General features: G+C 46.3%; 1 protein-coding gene and 1 pseudogene across 6 annotated transcripts in view; one reads left to right on the plus strand and one right to left on the minus strand.

Moving 5' to 3' along the window:
• LOC119562480 (breast cancer anti-estrogen resistance protein 3) overlaps window positions 1-18,682 on the minus strand; it is a 275,573-nt gene that overhangs the window by 188,917 nt on the left and 67,974 nt on the right. The gene's annotated exons all lie outside the window — the stretch shown is intronic.
• On the plus strand, window positions 14,200-17,078 carry LOC119562483 (annotated as a pseudogene).

The raw sequence follows: 18,682 nt of genomic DNA on the forward strand, positions 1-18,682 counted from the left end.
AAGTTCACCTTTAAATGGATTATTTCATTTTTTAATTTCCATTTAATTATTGTTAACGACCACTGTCACTTTGTTGTGATGTTTGGTGGATTTTTTAATTTCTTCACTAGAAATGTTGAGTTGTTGGCCGCGCGAGCTCCGTTTATATTTAACTTATTTTTCATTAAATCATTTTTGTAACTTTTTATTTAACGCGGCCCCACGATGGGCGCCAATTAAATTCGTCGATAGTAGATGATTTTATAAATTTATTTTTTTATTTTTAAAACTCGGGTGATAAAACTTTATTCTTAAAACTCAATTAATACAAGACACTTTTTATAAACTGTGAACCGATCGCGGTCTCGGATAAAATAGGACTGCCTCTTAATTCTAAAAAATTCTACAATGAACCTCGGCCAGAAGCTTTCCTTTTCTTAAGCTTCCAGAACTTTAATTTTTGTTTAAAATAAAAGCTTATGCTGAAACTGTCGCATCTCGTTGTGAAATGAAATTATGGTGACCGATGCAATTTGATTGAAAATCAGAACGCAATATGTTCTGAACTTATAACGCAATACTGTGGGCTTTGAACGGAAAGTTTGGGCTTCGAACGGAAGCTTGTGTTTACTTTACGATTGGTTATTTATCTTAGCAGGACGGGCAAGCGCGGCCCTCGAAGTAGATGGCAAAGGCAAAATCTTCAACAAAGGCAAAGGCAATGTCGCTGAAGGCAAGGGTAACATAGCTGAGATTGAATTCAAAAATTTGTTTATAAATTCCACAAGTGGAACCGTTTCACGGGTTGGATAACTTGGATACCTCGGAAACTATCAAAGATAGAGAATTGGGATCTCAGATTTGGCTTCCGTAGCATTGTACGCAGCGCAAGTTTGTAACGCGAATATGCACGCCCACTCTAACGCCCACAAACCGCCTAAGCCTGTGGCGCCCACAATTTTCATGCTAGATGAACATTTTTAACTGAAATGTATTGGTCTTGTCAATACCTATCGATTGATCCATAAAAAGAATTTGCCACGCCCACTCTAACGCCCATTACGCTTAAATCTGTCTACCGCCGGTAGGTGGCGCATTTCAATCTCGCTTTGCTGCTTGAATATCTCCATTTCCCTTTGGTCCCTTTAGCTGAGTAACGGGTATCTGATAGTCGACGTACTCGACTATAGCGTTCTTCCTTGTTTTATTTTGTAGTCGTAGGCGCTTGCTCTTCCTTCTCTCTCATCAGCATTTGCAATTATCGAACATTTGTTTGTTGTACAATCTGTACTATAGCCATTTTTTTCAATTTTTGTTGCACTTATTTTATTAGTCTGGTCTTTTTGTTTTTTTTTGTTTTGTATTCGTCTCCTTTGACAGAAAATACCTTTTTTTCGCTCGTACTTCTTTTACTCAAGTGTATGTAGCGGCAAACTTTTATAACTTTTATAATTGCTTGGGTGACTCTCTTCTAGCTTCCCTCGCGTTTCTTTAACTTCGTTTTTGTCTCCGCATCCAATAGTCCTGTCATGGTCGCCATGTATTACTGGTCATCTTTGTCTTTATTTCAACATATGTTGAACCCATAAAAAATGCATGGGTCTAGTCTTCGTGGCCAACGGCCACGGGAAGATCTTTTTCTTTTAATGGTCAAAATCAGAGTGACTTACAATTAGCTATTCGCGGATGCGCTGTCTGCAAGCATTGGCAGCGGCCGTCATTTATATATCAAAGTATATGCTCACAAATATATTTGGCTGATAGCAGCGAGAGCGCGAGAAAAGTTGTATATGCATGCATTGTATGTGTCTGCACTCAGGCCATGGGAATATGCTGACACTAGCACTTCCCATAAGTTGGGCTCTGAGCCACATTCATATTTCGGCAGGCCGCACAAGTTTAGCGGCCTGGACTTATGTAATTGTTTAAGTACACTGTAACACAATGTTGGTTTCGGTACAGTGGAAACTCGCTACAATGATACATGCATACTACAGTAAAGGATGCCAATGCCCCGCATTAACTACATCCTGGACCAACTGAGGGAAGCGCGGTACATCATAGTGGCAGATCCCACTGGAAGAAATCAGCAGGCAACACACGGTTTTAACAGTGCCAGGCAAAGGTTTATTCCATGAAAGGGTAATGCCGTTTGGGTTTTGGACCAAGTAATTGTCCCCGAAACGTCACCTCACGCGTTCGCCTTCTAGGATGACTTATAGTGATTGGACGCACGCTAGAAGAACACAAGGAAAACCTGAGAAAAGTGTTCCGTCGTCTAAGGGAAGCAAACCTGAGGCTGAATCCTGAAAAATTCACATTTTTTAAAAAGGAACTTCTATACCTGGGACATCGCTAAACTAAAACCTCGAACGTCAATAAACTACGGCAATACTTGGGAGTAGCATCGTAGTACCGCCGATTTGTACCAGATTTTTTAAGAATCGTCAGACCCTTTAATGACTTCCTACGCAAAGGCAGTAAGTGGGAATGGACACCGGAGCGTTTGAGGCAAAACTCGTTGCAGACAAGGTACTAGCATGCCCGGACTTCACCAGAACTTTCACCCTACAAACAGACGCCAGAGGCTACGGCATCGGAGCAAAACTGATCCAAGAAACCGACAAGGGCGAAAAGTAAACTCCTACTCGACTCGACTAGTGACATCGAATGACTAGTGAAGGAATAGAAAGAAGGTTACCACTTTAAGGTAGTAACCGACCATATGGCTTTACAGTGGGTCAATAGCATCGAAAGCCCTTCAGGATGAATCGCCAGATGGGCACTGGAGTTACAACAGTACGATTTCAAGATAGCGTACATAAAGGGTCAGCTAAACGAAGTGGCCGACGCTTTGTGAACAAGAAACACTTCGAGGTTTAAAAGAGACGACGGTGCCCATAGCGTCACGGTTTCTGCTGGATCAAGGACATGTGCGAAAAGGTAAGGACCCAGCCGCAGAAGTATCCGGACTATGTTTCCTTATAAAAATATTCCACATAGTCCACAGTCCCAAAGTCGCTACGGGAAACAGTGTTGAGGGAAAACCATGACGCACTATCGGCGGGACACGTAGGAAGCCGAAGGACAATTACACGATATTACTGGCCAGGTATGCATAGAGACGCCCGAGCCCATGTGAGGAAATGCGAGACATTCATGATATTTAAACCAAATCAAATGCAGGCGGCTTGAAAATGCTATCCCAAGTGTCAGAGGAACCGTGGGCCACGGTATGCGCAGATTTCTTCGGACCCCTACAGCGATCTAAGCACGGCAACCAAATACTGCTGGTCCTACTAGACAGATTCTCTTAATAGACGGAACTAGTGCCGCTGCACAGTGCGACAGCCGAGTCGCTTAAAAAAGAGTTTAGGGAGCGCATAAGAGCAGGGTACACTCAGCCGCATATTCAAAAGTGTTCTGTCTGAGATGGGTATCAGACAGCACCCTACACACCACATGAAAATCCGACAGAGCGAGCAAATAGAACGGTCAAGATCTGCAAAGTACGCCACAAAAACACAAAGAAAGAGCAGACTATCCGCGTTGATGACCTTAAGCTAAACAACAAACCCAAGTGCAGATGCAGACCGCAAGCCAACAGGATTCAGCGACGGGCATTGGCCACAAAGATACAGCACAAGGATGCGACCAAGTATGTACGAGTTTCAGACCGGAAGACAACAGGACTTAGCGTCGGGCATTTTCCAGACTCATCCGTGATTACGCAAGGCGGAACGGATATACATAGGATAAGGCACAAGAACACGATCAGGACTTTACATTGATCCAGGCTGCGAGCAGACTGCGAGGCAACAGGATTATGCGTCAAGCCTAGGCGAGAGTCATACATACGCCACTCAGAAAGGACAATCATAAGGATACGGCACAAGACCCCGCTGGCTGACCCCGAAGACGATGCAAAGGTTTCACCGTCGGGCGCGAGCCAGAGTCAACCGATGACGCCACGTAGAAGGGAGTATGCGCGGAGGAGAAACCGACAGCTCTACTGGCAGAACCAATTTTGCCAATTCACGCGATTAGTAGGCGGTCGATTGTCACTGGACGATAACGATCGATTGGCACAAGAAAATACTTCAAATATCAGCAAAGGGTGAGACATCGCAACGAGCAGGTGGCAGAGCCATCGTTATCGATAGCCGCTAAACTATCGATCGCACATGGATAGTGGGACCAGTGGGTGGATGGACGAAAAGGAGGAGAACGCAGTAACGAGCAGCGAGCTGTGGATCGATAGTCGATGAGTAGCAGATGAAAGCACATGAAGAATCGGCGCGGGAGAGTTTAAATTCGTCGAGCCAGGCGCAGAGGGAAAGAATACTAACTTGATCGAGACCCGGCGCTGTGGAACTCAGAATAGAGCTGTGATCGTCGCGGAAACATCAAGGAAGCAACGAGGGAGCGTCGAGGGAGTCATAGAGAGAATCACAAGAACTCAAAGACTACTGGATTAAAGGCGGAGAGGAGGAACGAGTTTATTTTGTTTCCCGTGAATGGGGGGAATGTGAGAAGTGGAATCACTCCCCACAAATTGCAGCGTCAATTATACACGGTGGCCTGCCGGCTGCCTGATACGCGGCGAATTACCGCGTGGTAACGACATGGCGAAGATGAGAGTTTGGAGAAAGAGAATTTGGAGAAAGAGAGCTTGGAAAAAGAGAAGTTGAAGAATGAGAGTTTGAAGAGCAAGACTTGGAGAGAGAGAGATAGAAAAAGAGAGAAGAGACTTCGATGGCAGAGTGAGGGTGCCGTGTGCAAAAGGAAATAATGGAACGCACTGGACTTTGGACTCTGCCGTGGACTTTGGACCAGGAGAAGAAGTGACACATCTCAGTAGCGGGACGGCACGCCTGCGTGCCTCATGCCACAGGAGGGACAGCAGGACAGTGCCAGGACATAGGAAGAGGCCGAACAGGATCCGTGTACTTTGGACCTAGAGTGGAAAGCACCAGCGGGCCGTGCGCAAAACGTAAATAACGGTTTTTGGATGCCGCAGAGCTCTGGGAGCTAAATCCGTCGATCACGAGGAGTCAATCCGTCAAGATCAGCCGGTCATCAAAGTCAAAGAACCAAGTCAAACAGCAGCACAAGTCAACAGCAACAAGTCAAGTCGCGGGAAGCAGAGCCGTGGGAAGCCTACAAGGAGCAAGATCGCTACGTCGAGACGTTTGGGATTGGGACATCAGGAATCTCCGAATTGAGACACAAGTAGCTAAGGTCCAGAGGGCATCACACGGCTAAGTCAAGGCGTTTGGTTTCATAATTTGTCCAGCAATAGAGTCCTGCGACGAGGAACCGTGAGCTCGAGGGGGAAGCTGTCTAAGCCCAGTATGCCTTGTTCTACTGAGCAGGACCTGGCGCGAAAAACGAGCGATACGATCGAAAACCACACTACCAGCCAGAAAGTGGGGGCCATCGACCGGTTGAGGCATTCAAGAGTCGTTGTCCTGGAGAAACCAAACTGTTTAGCAAGTCCCGGAACGGCGATCGTCTAAGACCTCAAGAGCCAGGGGCCACGATACATCCAGCCTCGCCGCAAACACGATAAGGAGAAGATCAGAGGGCATCGGCAGCGACATCTGTGGACATCACCGGCAGCCGCGTCATGACCGCCGCGGAGAACTCATTGAGTAGCGCACTAACGTCACGGATGCCAAGCAATCCCGCAGGATCGCGAGTCCAAGGCGCGACAAGCGGCGACATGCGCCGAGGGACACCATGAGCATCTGGAGATACAGGAAGGAGTCTGCGATCACCGAGTCAACGCGTCGACGAGCTAGGACGAGCATCATCAGCAGCCATTGGAGCGAGCGCGAGGCGACACCGAGACCACCAACCGCGCCACCCACCCGCTGTAATAAGTAAATCGAAAATAAACCCACTGTTATCCTTTGAATTTTGTGCCTTCTCACTGATCTACGGGGCAATCACGTCATATAAATTTGGTGGGACGAACACACAATCTAATGAGCTAGCCGCACGAACCTCGTAGCGAGCAGACCCACATAATCAGTTCGTTACAAGGCCAATACAGGCCATGGGAATATGCTGACACTAGCACTTCCCATAAGTTGGGCTCTGAGCCACATTCATATTTCGGCAGGCCGCACAAGTTTAGCGGCCTGGACTTATGTAATTGTTTAAGTACACTGTAACACAATGTTGGTTTCGGTACAGTGGAAACTCGCTACAATGATACATGCATACTACAGTAAAGGATGCCAATGCCCCGCATTAACTACATCCTGGACCAACTGAGGGAAGCGCGGTACATCATAGTGGCAGATCCCACTGGAAGAAATCAGCAGGCAACACACGGTTTTAACAGTGCCAGGCAAAGGTTTATTCCATGGAAGGGTAATGCCGTTTGGGTTTTGGACCAAGTAATTGTCCCCGAAACGTCACCTCACGCGTCCGCCTTCTAGGATGACTTATAGTGATTGGACGCACGCTAGAAGAACACAAGGAAAACCTGAGAAAAGTGTTCCGTCGTCTAAGGGAAGCAAACCTGAGGCTGAATCCTGAAAAATTCACATTTTTTAAAAAGGAACTTCTATACCTGGGACATCGCTAAACTAAAACCTCGAACGTCAATAAACTACGGCAATACCTGGGAGTAGCATCGTAGTACCGCCGATTTGTACCAGATTTTTTAAGAATCGTCAGACCCTTTAATGACTTCCTACGCAAAGGCAGTAAGTGGGAATGGACACCGGAGCGTTTGAGGCAAAACTCGTTGCAGACAAGGTACTAGCATGCCCGGACTTCACCAGAACTTTCACCCTACAAACAGACGCCAGAGGCTACGGCATCGGAGCAAAACTGATCCAAGAAACCGACAAGGGCGAAAAGTAAACTCCTACTCGACTCGACTAGTGACATCGAATGACTAGTGAAGGAATAGAAAGAAGGTTACCACTTTAAGGTAGTAACCGACCATATGGCTTTACAGTGGGTCAATAGCATCGAAAGCCCTTCAGGATGAATCGCCAGATGGGCACTGGAGTTACAACAGTACGATTTCAAGATAGCGTACATAAAGGGTCAGCTAAACGAAGTGGCCGACGCTTTGTGAACAAGAAACACTTCGAGGTTTAAAAGAGACGACGGTGCCCATAGCGTCACGGTTTCTGCTGGATCAAGGACATGTGCGAAAAGGTAAGGACCCAGCCGCAGAAGTATCCGGACTATGTTTCCTTATAAAAATATTCCACATAGTCCACAGTCCCAAAGTCGCTACGGGAAACAGTGTTGAGGGAAAACCATGACGCACTATCGGCGGGACACGTAGGAAGCCGAAGGACAATTACACGATATTACTGGCCAGGTATGCATAGAGACGCCCGAGCCCATGTGAGGAAATGCGAGACATTCATGATATTTAAACCAAATCAAATGCAGGCGGCTTGAAAATGCTATCCCAAGTGTCAGAGGAACCGTGGGCCACGGTATGCGCAGATTTCTTCGGACCCCTACAGCGATCTAAGCACGGCAACCAAATACTGCTGGTCCTACTAGACAGATTCTCTTAATAGACGGAACTAGTGCCGCTGCACAGTGCGACAGCCGAGTCGCTTAAAAAAGAGTTTAGGGAGCGCATAAGAGCAGGGTACACTCATCCGCATATTCAAAAGTGTTCTGTCTGAGATGGGTATCAGACAGCACCCTACACACCACATGAAAATCCGACAGAGCGAGCAAATAGAACGGTCAAGATCTGCAAAGTACGCCACAAAAACACAAAGAAAGAGCAGACTATCCGCGTTGATGACCTTAAGCTAAACAACAAACCCAAGTGCAGATGCACACCGCAAGCCAACAGGATTCAGCGACGGGCATTGGCCACAAAGATACAGCACAAGGATGCGACCAAGTATGTACGAGTTTCAGACCGGAAGACAACAGGACTTAGCGTCGGGCATTTTCCAGACTCATCCGTGATTACGCAAGGCGGAACGGATATACATAGGATAAGGCACAAGAACACGATCAGGACTTTACATTGATCCAGGCTGCGAGCAGACTGCGAGGCAACAGGATTATGCGTCAAGCCTAGGCGAGAGTCATACATACGCCACTCAGAAAGGACAATCATAAGGATACGGCACAAGACCCCGCTGGCTGACCCCGAAGACGATGCAAAGGTTTCACCGTCGGGCGCGAGCCAGAGTCAACCGATGACGCCACGTAGAAGGGAGTATGCGCGGAGGAGAAACCGACAGCTCTACTGGCAGAACCAATTTTGCCAATTCACGCGATTAGTAGGCGGTCGATTGTCACTGGACGATAACGATCGATTGGCACAAGAAAATACTTCAAATATCAGCAAAGGGTGAGACATCGCAACGAGCAGGTGGCAGAGCCATCGTTATCGATAGCCGCTAAACTATCGATCGCACATGGATAGAGGGACCAGTGGGTGGATGGACGAAAAGGAGGAGAACGCAGTAACGAGCAGCGAGCTGTGGATCGATAGTCGATGAGTAGCAGATGAAAGCACATGAAGAATCGGCGCGGGAGAGTTTAAATTCGTCGAGCCAGGCGCAGAGGGAAAGAATACTAACTTGATCGAGACCCGGCGCTGTGGAACTCAGAATAGAGCTGTGATCGTCGCGGAAACATCAAGGAAGCAACGAGGGAGCGTCGAGGGAGTCATAGAGAGAATCACAAGAACTCAAAGACTACTGGATTAAAGGCGGAGAGGAGGAACGAGTTTATTTTGTTTCCCGTGAATGGGGGGAATGTGAGAAGTGGAATCACTCCCCACAAATTGCAGCGTCAATTATACACGGTGGCCTGCCGGCTGCCTGATACGCGGCGAATTACCGCGTGGTAACGACATGGCGAAGATGAGAGTTTGGAGTAAAAGAATTTGGAGAAAGAGAGCTTGGAAAAAGAGAAGTTGAAGAATGAGAGTTTGAAGAGCAAGACTTGGAGAGAGAGAGATAGAAAAAGAGAGAAGAGACTTCGATGGCAGAGTGAGGGTGCCGTGTGCAAAAGGAAATAACGGAACGCACTGGACTTTGGACTCTGCCGTGGACTTTGGACCAGGAGAAGAAGTGACACATCTCAGTAGCGGGACGGCACGCCTGCGTGCCTCATGCCACAGGAGGGACAGCAGGACAGTGCCAGGACATAGGAAGAGGCCAAACAGGATCCGTGTACTTTGGACCTAGAGTGGAAAGCACCAGCGGGCCGTGCGCAAAACGTAAATAACGGTTTTTGGATGCCGCAGAGCTCTGGGAGCTAAATCCGTCGATCACGAGGAGTCAATCCGTCAAGATCAGCCGGTCATCAAAGTCAAAGAACCAAGTCAAACAGCAGCACAAGTCAACAGCAACAAGTCAAGTCGCGGGAAGCAGAGCCGTGGGAAGCCTACAAGGAGCAAGATCGCTACGTCGAGACGTTTGGGATTGGGACATCAGGAATCTCCGAGTTGAGACACAAGTAGCTAAGGTCCAGAGGGCATCACACGGCTAAGTCAAGGCGTTTGGTTTCATAATTTGTCCAGCAATAGAGTCCTGCGACGAGGAACCGTGAGCTCGAGGGGGAAGCTGTCTAAGCCCAGTATGCCTTGTTCTACTGAGCAGGACCTGGCGCGAAAAACGAGCGATACGATCGAAAACCACACTACCAGCCAGAAAGTGGGGGCCATCGACCGGTTGAGGCATTCAAGAGTCGTTGTCCTGGAGAAACCAAACTGTTTAGCAAGTCCCGGAACGGCGATCGTCTAAGACCTCAAGAGCCAGGGGCCACGATACATCCAGCCTCGCCGCAAACACGATAAGGAGAAGATCAGAGGGCATCGGCAGCGACATCTGTGGACATCACCGGCAGCCGCGTCATGACCGCCGCGGAGAACTCATTGAGTAGCGCACTAACGTCACGGATGCCAAGCAATCCCGCAGGATCGCGAGTCCAAGGCGCGACAAGCGGCGACAAGCGCCGAGGGACACCATGAGCATCTGGAGATACAGGAAGGAGTCTGCGATCACCGAGTCAACGCGTCGACGAGCTAGGACGAGCATCATCAGCAGCCATTGGAGCGAGCGCGAGGCGACACCGAGACCACCAACCGCGCCACCCACCCGCTGTAATAAGTAAATCGAAAATAAACCCACTGTTATCCTTTGAATTTTGTGCCTTCTCACTGATCTACGGGGCAATCACGTCATATAAATTTGGTGGGACGAACACACAATCTAATGAGCTAGCCGCACGAACCTCGTAGCGAGCAGACCCACATAATCAGTTCGTTACAAGGCCAATACAGGCCATGGGAATATGCTGACACTAGCACTTCCCATAAGTTGGGCTCTGAGCCACATTCATATTTCGGCAGGCCGCACAAGTTTAGCGGCCTGGACTTATGTAATTGTTTAAGAACACTGTAACACAATGTTGGTTTCGGTACAGTGGAAACTCGCTACAATGATACATGCATACTACAGTAAAGGATGCCAATGCCCCGCATTAACTACATCCTGGACCAACTGAGGGAAGCGCGGTACATCATAGTGGCAGATCCCACTGGAAGAAATCAGCAGGCAACACACGGATTTAACAGTGCCAGGCAAAGGTTTATTCCATGGAAGGGTAATGCCGTTTGGGTTTTGGACCAAGTAATTGTCCCCGAAACGTCACCTCACGCGTCCGCCTTCTAGGATGACTTATAGTGATTGGACGCACGCTAGAAGAACACAAGGAAAACCTGAGAAAAGTGTTCCGTCGTCTAAGGGAAGCAAACCTGAGGCTGAATCCTGAAAAATTCACATTTTTTAAAAAGGAACTTCTATACCTGGGACATCGCTAAACTAAAACCTCGAACGTCAATAAACTACGGCAATACCTGGGAGTAGCATCGTAGTACCGCCGATTTGTACCAGATTTTTTAAGAATCGTCAGACCCCTTAATGACTTCCTACGCAAAGGCAGTAAGTGGGAATGGACACCGGAGCGTTTGAGGCAAAACTCGTTGCAGACAAGGTACTAGCATGCCCGGACTTCACCAGAACTTTCACCCTACAAACAGACGCCAGAGGCTACGGCATCGGAGCAAAACTGATCCAAGAAACCGACAAGGGCGAAAAGTAAACTCCTACTCGACTCGACTAGTGACATCGAATGACTAGTGAAGGAATAGAAAGAAGGTTACCACTTTAAGGTAGTAACCGACCATATGGCTTTACAGTGGGTCAATAGCATCGAAAGCCCTTCAGGATGAATCGCCAGATGGGCACTGGAGTTACAACAGTACGATTTCAAGATAGCGTACATAAAGGGTCAGCTAAACGAAGTGGCCGACGCTTTGTGAACAAGAAACACTTCGAGGCTTAAAAGAGACGACGGTGCCCATAGCGTCACGGTTTCTGCTGGATCAAGGACATGTGCGAAAAGGTAAGGACCCAGCCGCAGAAGTATCCGGACTATGTTTCCTTATAAAAATATTCCACATAGTCCACAGTCCCAAAGTCGCTACGGGAAACAGTGTTGAGGGAAAACCATGACGCACTATCGGCGGGACACGTAGGAAGCCGAAGGACAATTACACGATATTACTGGCCAGGTATGCATAGAGACGCCCGAGCCCATGTGAGGAAATGCGAGACATTCATGATATTTAAACCAAATCAAATGCAGGCGGCTTGAAAATGCTATCCCAAGTGTCAGAGGAACCGTGGGCCACGGTATGCGCAGATTTCTTCGGACCCCTACAGCGATCTAAGCACGGCAACCAAATACTGCTGGTCCTACTAGACAGATTCTCTTAATAGACGGAACTAGTGCCGCTGCACAGTGCGACAGCCGAGTCGCTTAAAAAAGAGTTTAGGGAGCGCATAAGAGCAGGGTACACTCAGCCGCATATTCAAAAGTGTTCTGTCTGAGATGGGTATCAGACAGCACCCTACACACCACATGAAAATCCGACAGAGCGAGCAAATAGAACGGTCAAGATCTGCAAAGTACGCCACAAAAACACAAAGAAAGAGCAGACTATCCGCGTTGATGACCTTAAGCTAAACAACAAACCCAAGTGCAGATGCAGACCGCAAGCCAACAGGATTCAGCGACGGGCATTGGCCACAAAGATACAGCACAAGGATGCGACCAAGTATGTACGAGTTTCAGACCGGAAGACAACAGGACTTAGCGTCGGGCATTTTCCAGACTCATCCGTGATTACGCAAGGCGGAACGGACATACATAGGATAAGGCACAAGAACACGATCAGGACTTTACATTGATCCAGGCTGCGAGCAGACTGCGAGGCAACAGGATTATGCGTCAAGCCTAGGCGAGAGTCATACATACGCCACTCAGAAAGGACAATCATAAGGATACGGCACAAGACCCCGCTGGCTGACCCCGAAGACGATGCAAAGGTTTCACCGTCGGGCGCGAGCCAGAGTCAACCGATGACGCCACGTAGAAGGGAGTATGCGCGGAGGAGAAACCGACAGCTCTACTGGCAGAACCAATTTTGCCAATTCACGCGATTAGTAGGCGGTCGATTGTCACTGGACGATAACGATCGATTGGCACAAGAAAATACTTCAAATATCAGCAAAGGGTGAGACATCGCAACGAGCAGGTGGCAGAGCCATCGTTATCGATAGCCGCTAAACTATCGATCGCACATGGATAGTGGGACCAGTGGGTGGATGGACGAAAAGGAGGAGAACGCAGTAACGAGCAGCGAGCTGTGGATCGATAGTCGATGAGTAGCAGATGAAAGCACATGAAGAATCGGCGCGGGAGAGTTTAAATTCGTCGAGCCAGGCGCAGAGGGAAAGAATACTAACTTGATCGAGACCCGGCGCTGTGGAACTCAGAATAGAGCTGTGATCGTCGCGGAAACATCAAGGAAGCAACGAGGGAGCGTCGAGGGAGTCATAGAGAGAATCACAAGAACTCAAAGACTACTGGATTAAAGGCGGAGAGGAGGAACGAGTTTATTTTGTTTCCCGTGAATGGGGGGAATGTGAGAAGTGGAATCACTCCCCACAAATTGCAGCGTCAATTATACACGGTGGCCTGCCGGCTGCCTGATACGCGGCGAATTACCGCGTGGTAACGACATGGCGAAGATGAGAGTTTGGAGAAAGAGAATTTGGAGAAAGAGAGCTTGGAAAAAGAGAAGTTGAAGAATGAGAGTTTGAAGAGCAAGACTTGGAGAGAGAGAGATAGAAAAAGAGAGAAGAGACTTCGATGGCAGAGTGAGGGTGCCGTGTGCAAAAGGAAATAATGGAACGCACTGGACTTTGGACTCTGCCGTGGACTTTGGACCAGGAGAAGAAGTGACACATCTCAGTAGCGGGACGGCACGCCTGCGTGCCTCATGCCACAGGAGGGACAGCAGGACAGTGCCAGGACATAGGAAGAGGCCAAACAGGATCCGTGTACTTTGGACCTAGAGTGGAAAGCACCAGCGGGCCGTGCGCAAAACGTAAATAACGGTTTTTGGATGCCGCAGAGCTCTGGGAGCTAAATCCGTCGATCACGAGGAGTCAATCCGTCAAGATCAGCCGGTCATCAAAGTCAAAGAACCAAGTCAAACAGCAGCACAAGTCAACAGCAACAAGTCAAGTCGCGGGAAGCAGAGCCGTGGGAAGCCTACAAGGAGCAAGATCGCTACGTCGAGACGTTTGGGATTGGGACATCAGGAATCTCCGAATTGAGACACAAGTAGCTAAGGTCCAGAGGGCATCACACGGCTAAGTCAAGGCGTTTGGTTTCATAATTTGTCCAGCAATAGAGTCCTGCGACGAGGAACCGTGAGCTCGAGGGGGAAGCTGTCTAAGCCCAGTATGCCTTGTTCTACTGAGCAGGACCTGGCGCGAAAAACGAGCGATACGATCGAAAACCACACTACCAGCCAGAAAGTGGGGGCCATCGACCGGTTGAGGCATTCAAGAGTCGTTGTCCTGGAGAAACCAAACTGTTTAGCAAGTCCCGGAACGGCGATCGTCTAAGACCTCAAGAGCCAGGGGCCACGATACATCCAGCCTCGCCGCAAACACGATAAGGAGAAGATCAGAGGGCATCGGCAGCGACATCTGTGGACATCACCGGCAGCCGCGTCATGACCGCCGCGGAGAACTCATTGAGTAGCGCACTAACGTCACGGATGCCAAGCAATCCCGCAGGATCGCGAGTCCAAGGCGCGACAAGCGGCTACAAGCGCCGAGGGACACCATGAGCATCTGGAGATACAGGAAGGAGTCTGCGATCACCGAGTCAACGCGTCGACGAGCTAGGACGAGCATCATCAGCAGCCATTGGAGCGAGCGCGAGGCGACACCGAGACCACCAACCGCGCCACCCACCCGCTGTAATAAGTAAATCGAAAATAAACCCACTGTTATCCTTTGAATTTTGTGCCTTCTCACTGATCTACGGGGCAATCACGTCATATAAATTTGGTGGGACGAACACACAATCTAATGAGCTAGCCGCACGAACCTCGTAGCGAGACCCACATAATCAGTTCGTTACAAGTCTGTATTATCTTTGATTTAACCGTGGAATCTAGTCGACCTAGGGCCTACTTACCATTTGGCATAGAGGATAACACATCTGACTACCATTCTAAGCTGTATGAAGATCATCCCGCTCACAATTATCATGCTAGATACAAAATTTTAACTGAAATGTATTGGTCTCGTCAATACCCATTGATTGATCCAAAAAAAAGTTTGCCACGCCCACTCTAACGCACATAACGCTTAAATCTGTCTACCGCCCACATAACCGTTAATTGAGATCACGGGTACGTGGCGCATTTCAATCTCGCTTTGCTGCTTGCTTATATCCATTTCAATTTGGTTCCATTAGCTGAGTAACGGATATCTGATAGTCCAGGTACTCGACTATAGCGTTCTTTCTTGTTATACCCTTGCAGAGGGTATAATGATTTCAGTCAGAAGTTTGCAACGCAGTGAAGGAGACGTTTCCGACCCCATAAAGTATATACATTCTTGATCAGCATCACTAGACGAGTCGATCTAGCCATGTCCGTCTGTCCGCCTGTCGTCTGTGCGTCCGTTTCTACGCAAACTAGTCTCTCAGTTTTAAAGATATCGGGCTGAAACTTTCTCAAAAGTCTTGTATCTTTTGTAGGTAGTATATAAGTCGGATCCAGCCGGATCGGACAACTAGATCGTATGGCTCCCATAGGAATAATCGGAAGAAATAATTAAAAAACAAGGAAGAACGCTATAGTCGAGTACCTCGACTATCAGATACCCGTTACTCAGCTAAAGGGACCAAAGGGAAATGGAGATATGCAAGCAGCAAAGCGAGATTTAAATGCGCCACCTACCGGCGGAAGACAGATTTAAGCATTGTGGGCGTTAGGGTAGGCGTGGCAAATTTTTTTTTGGATCAATCGATAGGCATTGACGAGACCAATACATTTCAGTTAAAATTAATCTAGCATAAAAATTGTGGGCGCCACAGGCTTGGGCGGTTTGTGGGCGTTAGAGTGGGCGTGGCATATTCGCATAACAAACTTGCGCTGCGTACAAGGCTACGGAATCTAAATCTGAAATCCCAATACTCTATCTTTGATAGTTTCCGAGATATCCGCGTTCATATTTACGATTTTTTGAAGTTTGTGGGCGGTTTGTGGGCGTTAAAGTGGGCGTGGCAAACTTTTTTTTGGGATAATCGATAGGTATTGATGAGAACAATACATTTCAGTTTTAATTTTTACTCTAGCATCAAAACTGTAAAAGCCACAGTTTTGGGCGGTTTGTGGGCGTTAGAGTGGGCGTGGCACTCTACTGAAACAAACTTGCGCTGCGTAAGAAGCTCAGGAATCTTTTCGCCAAATCTCAATAGCCTAGCTCTCATAGTTTCCAAGATCTCAGCGTTCATCCGGACAGACAGACAGACGGACAGACGGACAGACGGACATGGCTAGATCGACTCGGCTAGTGATCCTGATCAAGAATATATATACTTTATGGGGTCGGAAACGCTTCCTTCTGCCTGTTACATACTTTCCGACGAATCTAGTATACCCTTTTACTCTACGAGTAACGGGTATAAAAATATATCTTTGGGGTTTTTTAACATATAACCTTCTAAGCTTGGAAATTACATTTTTTAATTAGTTTTGAATTTCGAATTAAATTTTATCAAAATCGGACTACTATATCATATAGCTGCCATAGGAACGATCGTAAGATCGGTGGGATAGTAATATGAAACAAACTATAGCTTCGGTGTTTTTTAACATATAACCTCCTACGCTTGGAAATAACATTTTTTAATTTATTCTTAGTTTCCAATTAAATTTTATCAAAGTCGGACGACTATATCTTATAGCTGCCATAGGAACGATCGTAAAATTGGTTGGAAAATAATATGAAACAAATTAAAGCTTCGGTGTTCTTTAACATATAACCTCCTACGCTTGGAGATAACATTTTATAATTAGTTCTGAATTTGGAATTTAATTTTGTCAAAAGCTGACGATTATATCATATAGCTGTGGAGCAGAAGGACCTGGCCATTGGCAGCTGGCAGGATGAGGACGAGAAGGCCGATATGCGCACCTATGTGTTCCTGGTGGAGAACATCTTCACCATGGCGGAGCTGTACATCAGCTTCAAGAATGAGCGCGTGTACAAGGAGGTGACCGCTCCCAGGAACGGCGTCGTCTTTCCCTGTCCCCTCAACCACATGCAGAACTATGGAAAGCGGTGGAACGCTCTGCGTTTGTTAAGGTCTACCAGTGGGACGACTTGGACATCGACAGCGTCATCGAGAAGGTGGCCAAGTGCTGCGAGACCCTCGAGTACAAGCTGAAAGAGTCGCCCGAAACGCACTTCTTCTACGGCGATCAGCCCTGCGAACTGAACGCCATCGCCTTTGGACACCTCTTCAGCATCCTCACCACCACGCTGCCCAACATGGCGCTGGCACAGACGGTGCAAAAGTTCAAGCACCTGGTCGAGTTCTGTCGCTTCGTCGATGAGAAATACTTTCAGACCAGGTTCCTCTAAACTTAGTTATTTATAGCTCTCGCACTAAAATGCTGGCATATTAAATCCCAAATTATAGTCGTAGTTCATCTTTTATTTTGATGTGCAAAAGAATAATGTTAAAGCTATTAGAAACTTAGCTTCTTAACGCTGTAAATCAACCTGCTTTTGTAAACAGCTACACGCATTTATGAATCGCCTTCGCTTAGGCTGAGAAAGATGCTGCAATTTATTTTTGATTTTTAAAACATTGTTTTTTAAGCTAAATATGTATGTAGGAGTAAAAATTAGACTCCCAGTCGAGCTGTCTTTTTTTTATTACGATATTACGTTCAGATTCGGTGCCTGCAAAAATATTTATAATTATGCTGCCTTCGATGACAAATTGTACATGTTGCAATAGTGCTTAGACATGCAATATTGTGCTTACCCCAAATTTCTATTTGAAAGTCTTTAATTTTTAGCTATGACTAATAATGACATTTTTATAATTTACTTTCAGCAAATAATTTACACAATTCCTTCATTCTTGAAGGAATTGTGTAAATTAGTAATAATTATGTTAAATTCATCAAAATAAATTGTTTGTTGACGCTTGATAGCTGCCATAGGAACGATTGGAAAATTGGTGGAAAAATAATATGAAACGAATTATAGCTTCGGTGTTTTTTGACATATTATCTTATACTATTGGGAATATCATTTTTTGTATTTTTAAATTTAATAATTATAGCTGCAAGGGTATAAAAACTTCGGCTTGCCGAAGTTAACTTCCTATCTTGTTTTTGTTTTGTTTTTATGAATATTTGTTATGATTTTTATACCCTTGTAGAGGGTATATTGATTTCAGCCAGAAGTTTGCAACGCAGTGAAGGAGACGTTTCCGACCCCATAAAGTATATGTATATATTCTTGATCAGCATGACTGTCCGTCCGTTTCTACGCAAACTAGTCTCTCAGTTTTAAAGCTATCGGGCTGAAACTTTCCCAAAAGTCTTATATCTTTTGCAGGGATCGGACAACTATATCTTAAAGCTCCCATAGGAATAATCGGAAAAAAAAATTGAAAAAAATTATATCTTTGGTGTTTTTTAGCATATAACCTCCTAAGCTTGGAAATAACATTTTTTAAATTTTTATTTAATTTCGAATTAAATTTTATCGAAATCGGACGACTATATCATATAGCTGCCATAGGAACGATCGGAAAATTGGTGGAAAAATAATATGAAACAAATTATAGCTTCGGTGTTTTTCAACATACAAGTATAACCTCCTACGCTTGGAAATAACATTTTTTAATTAGTTCTGAATTTCGAATTTAATTTTATCAAAATCGGACGACTATATCAAATAGCTGCCATAGAAACGATCGGAAAATTGGTGGGAAAATAATATGAAACAAATTATAGTTTTGGTGTTTTTTAACATATAACATCCTACGCTTGGAAATAACATTTTTAATTAGTTCTTAATTTCGAATTTAATTTTATCAAAATCGGACGACTATATCATATAGCTGCCATAGGAACGATCGGAAAATTGATGGGAAAATAATATGAAACAAATTATAGGTTCGGTGTTTTTTGACATATTATCTTTTACTATTGGGAATATCATTTTTTGTGTTTTTAAATTTAATAATTATAGCTGCAAGGGTATACAAGCTTCGGCTTGCCGAAGTTAAC

This window comes from Drosophila subpulchrella, unplaced genomic scaffold, assembly GCF_014743375.2.
Source record: "Drosophila subpulchrella strain 33 F10 #4 breed RU33 unplaced genomic scaffold, RU_Dsub_v1.1 Primary Assembly Seq51, whole genome shotgun sequence".
Taxonomy (NCBI): domain Eukaryota; kingdom Metazoa; phylum Arthropoda; class Insecta; order Diptera; family Drosophilidae; genus Drosophila; species Drosophila subpulchrella.